The sequence below is a fragment of the Neophocaena asiaeorientalis genome, unplaced genomic scaffold (assembly GCF_003031525.2).
Source record: "Neophocaena asiaeorientalis asiaeorientalis breed wild unplaced genomic scaffold, Neophocaena_asiaeorientalis_V1.1 scaffold397, whole genome shotgun sequence".
Classification (NCBI taxonomy): Eukaryota; Metazoa; Chordata; class Mammalia; order Artiodactyla; family Phocoenidae; genus Neophocaena; species Neophocaena asiaeorientalis.
The window spans coordinates 4,538,205-4,544,709 of NW_020173231.1; the positions used below are offsets into that span (position 1 = coordinate 4,538,205).

At 38.1% G+C, this 6,505-nt stretch overlaps 1 pseudogene; it reads right to left on the reverse strand.

The window, feature by feature from the left end:
• Positions 1–281: 281 nt before the first annotated feature.
• LOC112400024 (nucleolar protein 56 pseudogene) lies at positions 282–847 on the reverse strand (annotated as a pseudogene).
• Positions 848–6,505: the final 5,658 nt, after the last annotated feature.

A 6,505-nucleotide genomic window follows, 5' to 3' on the forward strand; every position in this document is an offset into this window, starting at 1 on the left:
AAAAAATAACCCTCCTACTTACGTTAAGACAAACTAGGTAATTGTAGAAAGAATTTTAGAGAATTAAAGAAGGGTAGTTCAGTTTACCTGAGGTTTTGCACAGCTTTTTGAGGTAGTGGTGTCCGTTCTCGTTTGAGTACATGTCAGAATGTAGACAAGAACAAGGATAAGGAAGATGAGTTTCTCTCGATATTTTGTAAGGGGTCTTTTTTTTTTCCCTCGTGAATTTGCTTTTGTTTTTATTGGACTACAGGGGATGGGTTGGGAAATATCTCTGCAAGTTACGTCCCACCAGGGAAATGTCCATTCTGATTTTGCTGGGATAGCTTTCGGAGCGTTTTCTTTTTCTGGGAGCCGCTGCTCTTGCAGGCAGCAACCTCTTCAGGTCCACTGCTGAGTGGCTCCTCCTTGGAAGAGAATTTCCTCTTTTTCTTGGGGCACTCTTGTTTCCTGACTCTTCCGGGTCACTAACTACTTCCTCTTTGGGGAAATATTTCTTCCTCTTGGGAAGACTTCCACTTCCAGCTGTCTCTTCAAGATCACTACTAACCAGCTCCTCCTTGGAAAAAGATTTCTTTTTCTTGGGTTTGGAGGAGACAGATGGGTCTTCCATTCCATTCTCCTAAGGAGCCTCCTGGGGCTTTTGCTTTTTCCTGTTTTGGGGTCTTGCACTTGTCTCCCCACTGTCCTCCCGAGTACTCCTGATGTCTTCTGAAGATGGCAGGGCAATTGCAGCCAGCCGTTTCTTTTCCTTCTTCAAGGGTTTCTTCTCCTGTTTCTCTAGCTTCCTAGTAATCTCAGCAGCCACTTCCTCTGCCTGAACCATTGCCTCCTTCAGGACACCCATATTCTTTTGTGGACTCTCTCCAGTCTCATAGGAAGACAGCCACTCCTCAACTTGTCTTGAAGCTTCTCCCCAGATACACTGGTGGGTACCTCAGAGAAGCAATCAGTTTGTGAGGCAATACTGCGTTTGTTTGCCAGGTATTGGGAGATATGACCTTTGTTCTCGGCAGCTGCTGGGCCAATAAAGGTAGCATGGAAAATGGGTCCATATTTTGGGGTGTTATCCCTTGTCTCCAGGGCTCCGGAAACTTCGTTGCTTTGCTGGGTCTAGGGGATCACTCAGACACCAGGTCTGGCCATCACTAGGGTTACTTTTAAAATATAACTCCATAAAATATTTTAGTTGAAACTTTGTGAATCTCTAGAAGATGACAAATACTCATATTTAAATGTAAGTACAGATGCTCGTTGCAAATTAATCTAGAAACACTCTTAGCTCTTGTGTCTCAGGTCCTTTCATTTCGTAGGGACTCCTAAGCTCTGACTGAATATAGACTAAGGTACTGGCAGTGAGGTGGGGGAGGAGGTTTAAAAATCATTAATACTATCTTCTGTTACCTTTATTCTGTAAACAACATGAGCTTTTAAGATGGCTTATTTTAAAGGTATTTGCTGAAATAACAGCAGGACATTATACCTACACCCTCTAAGTACTTTTCTGATGCTTGGAGTTTGTGGATATAGGACAGGATATATGGCATTATCCTTAGAAATAATGTAGATAACACAGGTGAAAGTGGCTCTAGCCCTTATTTGAGCCCTTATTTTTTCTCTTAATGTAGTTAACTTCCAAACTAGTCAGATTCAATGTGAAGATTCACCTGCATTCACTCTCCATGGAAAATGACACTGACTGCTTCCCAACTTCCATATGTGGGATTTTAGTAGGTGAACACTTTCATCTCAACTGCTGTCATATGTATTTGCCCCTGTGAACATCTTTTGGGTTCTGCCATCAAATCAGCAAGTTGCCTTCAATGCCAATGGTGGTATTTTATCCTGTTGCTTCCCCACAGTAAATTCCAAACCTTCTCTGGCTTGGCTGTGACCACCTGTTCTCCCACACCTGTTTCAATTTATAAACCGTATGCTGTAGTCACAGCTGAGAACTGCTGTAGACATGATGTGATTTCTCATAAATATTTCATAAATTCAAAGTTTCCTGCACTTCAAAATAATTTGAAGGCACTGGTTTTACTGAAAATCTCACAGAGACTGATATACACTCTTTATTATCATCATTATTTAAGAAAAGAAAGATGAAGTTTACAGCCTTATAAAATAACCTGTATCAATACTAGAATAGCACTATCTTGGTATTTATGCTTTTAAATAAACACAACTACAGCCTATGGTAAAATAATTCAAGTGCAGTAATTGGTTTGAAATGTACATATGCTCAGGAAATCCAGGGAAACAGATGTTTGCACATTGCATTTCCTACATGGAATAAGAGACACACTTCACAAAACAATCAAATATGCACCAAAAATCCATTTATACTAATTGGCACAATGTTGTCATTAGTATTTTGAGAATGTAAACAGTGAATTTTTGCAAATCATACTTCGTAAGTAACAAAAACCTAAAATTAAGCTTGCTTAAATAATAAAGAAAATTGTCTGGCTTATTAACTGAACAGATAAGAGATCTGTTGAATTTCAGGCTTGGATTGATTCAAGAATGAAAGAACTGTGGCCAGGACTCTGCTTTCCTATCTCCTCTTCTCAGCTTTGTTTTTACAGGACACTCCTACCTTTATTTTTAGAGAATGTATGCTATTGTTTCCTCAGCCTTCATTCTTTCCTGTTTAAGTCAAGTGCAAAAGAGTTTCATATGGTAGCACTCTAAAACAAACAAAAACCAGTAAAAACCAAGACAATGACAAAGAAAAAAACTCCTTTCTCTCCAGAAGTCTCAATAAACATTTTCTCTCATCTCATCTATTATAATCTAAATGACCATTTGTGAAAGAAATATTTTGAACTAAGGAATGAAGCCAATCAGGATCTAGCAGTAGGAATTCATCCCTCTGAGACCACATTCTTTTCTTTTTTTTTTTTTTTTTTTTTTTGATCTTCCCAGACCGGGGCACGAACCCGCGTCCCCTGCATCGGCAGGCGGACTCTCAACCACTGCGCCACCACGGAAGCCCCACATTCTTGATAATAGGGAAGAGGTGAATTTCCCAATTGAGGATCAAGGTACGTTTTAGGGAGAGGGAGGATGCCTGTGAAAGAAGTCAATTTGTATTTGCATCTGTCTGTATGTATACCTTTAGATGTATACATACACACAAATTTGGGATGATGCTGTATTTTTCTGTCTTGTTATTTAGACTTGGAATTTTATCACAGATGTTTTTTCCATCTCAATACATAGTCTACAAAAATGTTCGGCTTTCAAAGGAAGAGCAGGGATTGTTGCTAAGTTGATCACTCTTGCCTCAATGGGTAAATAATATAGAACATTTTGATCCCATTTGCCTAGAAATTTTTGAAGAGACATGATGGTAAACAGTTCAGCCAAACAGTCTGGTTGTGAGGACATATTTCTTAATGAGAAAAGACTTGACCACAATAAATGTAATAGCAATATAGCGCTTACATTTTTCCTTCATTGTGGTACATCTTTACAGGATAAATTTCTCTTTTATGGCAGAAATACAGTTCATATTATTCCTTTCTGATTTAATTCTTTACTTGCTTTATTTCTTTATTTGACCACAATTCTTTTATTCTTGAACTATCCTGTCCTGAAATTAGACAGATCTACCTCTTGTCTGTTCAGTCAGGTACGTTATGATTTAAGCCAGTTTTATTTGAGGTTTCTGTTACTTGCAAAGCATGATTTGTAAATGATTTCAGTTCATTTAAATTCTTATAAATGAAAAACTGTCCTCTGAGTAATGTTTATCACCATGGCAATGATGGGCCAAACAGAGGCCCGTTATGCAAGTTTTGTGTCTTTTAGCAGGTAGACATAATCATGGAATACTGGTTTTGGAAAGTTTTCTCAGAGGTCATCTGGGGATGGGGACCCATATCTAGCTCCTTGCCAGCCATATCTGGTCTTGCTAATTCCTTCACATGTCTCATTCACATATTACCTATGGCTGCTTTCATACTGCAAAGGCAGACGTGACTAGTTCTCACTGCAAATTCAAAAATATTTACTAACTGGCTCTTTTCAGAAAATGTTTGCCGACACCTGCTCAAGGTTATGGGTGGCAAACAGATTTTCTATTACTTGATATCTTGGGTAAACTGACAGTAATTTCCTTTAGGGATATTCGGAGGATTGGGGAGGTGCATGAGCAAGGACTGCTGACGTCAGCTTTGGGTTTCTGAGGGGCCAGTGTTTCTACGTATGTTAGTACTTAGCAAACATCCTTAGTATAAAACTAAAGGAGAAAATGGTTGTATTCAAGGAATGCTGTTCTAAGAGATGGGGAATTAGTTTCTACCTACTACTAACTGTGTCTTTGGATAAACTCTGTGTCTTAGTCAATATCTGGCCTCTCCAAAAGTACATAACAATGCCTAACCTAATTATGTCTTAGAGAGGCTGGCACATGTGAAAACACATGTGGGAATGCTTTTTATATTATTGGACTAAGAGAAAGAAATACTAATAATTACTTTATCATAATGCTTTGCTGGAAATGACCATAAATAATGTCTGCATACCAGGGCACTTTTGACTATATATTATTTATAGGATTTATAATCTTTGTTGTAGAATTATTGTATCTATATATAATCTTTGTTGTAGGATTATTATACAATATACACACGTGTGTGTGTGTATGTGTATGTACATATATGCACATTCAGTATCGTTATACTATATATATATTCTCATTTGATGTATTTAAACCCAAGTAATCTGGTACTGAAGTCTCAGTTCTCCTTTGTGCAATACCACCTTTTGAAGTGTGGTACCACAGCCTGGGTACCTTAGGATGAGACACATGAGCATAAGAGAAATAGGCACGGGAATATCAAACCCTGGGTTTGAGACAGACCCAGGCCCAAGTGCTTTAACTGGCACAGTGATGAAGCTTGCTCCCATATTGCCATGAAGAGTTTCAACTTACATTGAAGTGATGAGTTGGGAATGGTGGCAGTGAGCCTAGTGAGCTACTCTTCACCTGATAATGTATGAAATGGTGAGGGACGGAATTTGGATGGCCCATTGTCAGCAGGATTGTGAGAAAAGGTGGCAAAAATTTTAGAAAATATATAATATCACAGTTGCAGTTTCAAGTATTTCTTATCTTCTTTTCTATTTGGGACATTACCATTCCACAGTTGGTCACCATGTTGTACCAAAAATATTTCGTTTATCCCAACTTCTCCTTGTAGTCCATGCTATTATATTACCTCAAGAGTCTCTCATTTGTCTTAAGCACTGCTTACCTTGACTTTAATAATGCTTTTCCCCACAACTTTAAAAAGTATATATACATATTATGGAAAACTGAGTAGCACAAGAAGCCAAGAACACAAAATCATCCATGATTACAAGCAGTCTATATTTTGATGTATTTGTCTAGTCACTAATGGTATCTCTATATTTTCATGTGGTCCTTTGGTGCGTATACACAATACACAGTGAAGCATACATTTTTTATATGATAGTGCAGTATATATCACGATTTTTTTTTCACATCATGAATATTTAACAATTCAAAGTCCCAAAGTCATGAGTAGTTTGATTATCAAGAGTATACTACATGGGGCTTCCCTGGTGGTGCAGTGGTTAAGAATCTGCCTGCCAAAGCAGGGGACACGGGTTCAAGCCCTGGTCCGGGAAGATCCCACATGCCGCAGAGCCACTAAGCCCGTGCGCCACAACTACTGAGCCTGCGCTCTGGAGCCCGCGATCCACAGCTACTGAAGCCCGTGCATCTAGAGCCCGTGATCTGCAACAAGAGAAGCCACTGCAACAAGAAACCCGCGCACTGCAACGAAGAGTAGCCCCTGCTCGCTGCAACTAGAGAAAGCCCGTGCGAAGCAACGAACACCCAACACAGCCAAAAATAAATAAAGTAAAATTAAAAATAAATTAATTAAAAATAAAAAGAAGAATACACTACACTATAACAATCAGAAAAGAAATATAATCCAGCCTTTTTGGGAGAAAATTTGCTTAAAAGACAAAATGATAACAGACCTCTGGATAGATTTTGACTAAGTTACAATTAAAATACTGTATTCTCTTAATGTGCAATTTAAAATGAGTCCCAGGGCAATAAAGTCCAATAAGCATAATGTTTCTAGATGTTTCTAAAATCCATACTATTCAAATACTAGTGAGAGATATGTTGCCACTTAATTATTTAAAAATCTATTCATACGGTATGGCCAAAAGAAATTCATACATGTATCAGTTGTTATAATCAAAATGTAAACATGAACACAGCTGCATACATCCTTTCCTTTACAGTTCCTTCTGCCACAATCACAATGAAAAAATCTTGATTCATATTGCTTCAGAGATGATTTAACAATTCCATGTTTAAGGTTCATCTTTTTTATTATATATAACAAAAAGGTATTCATAAGTTGGTTAGTTCACTAGTTCTACTTTTTGTTATACACTGCTTCTTCAAGGCAGTTTAAAAAGCTTAGGGATTGTAAAATAAAGACAGAAA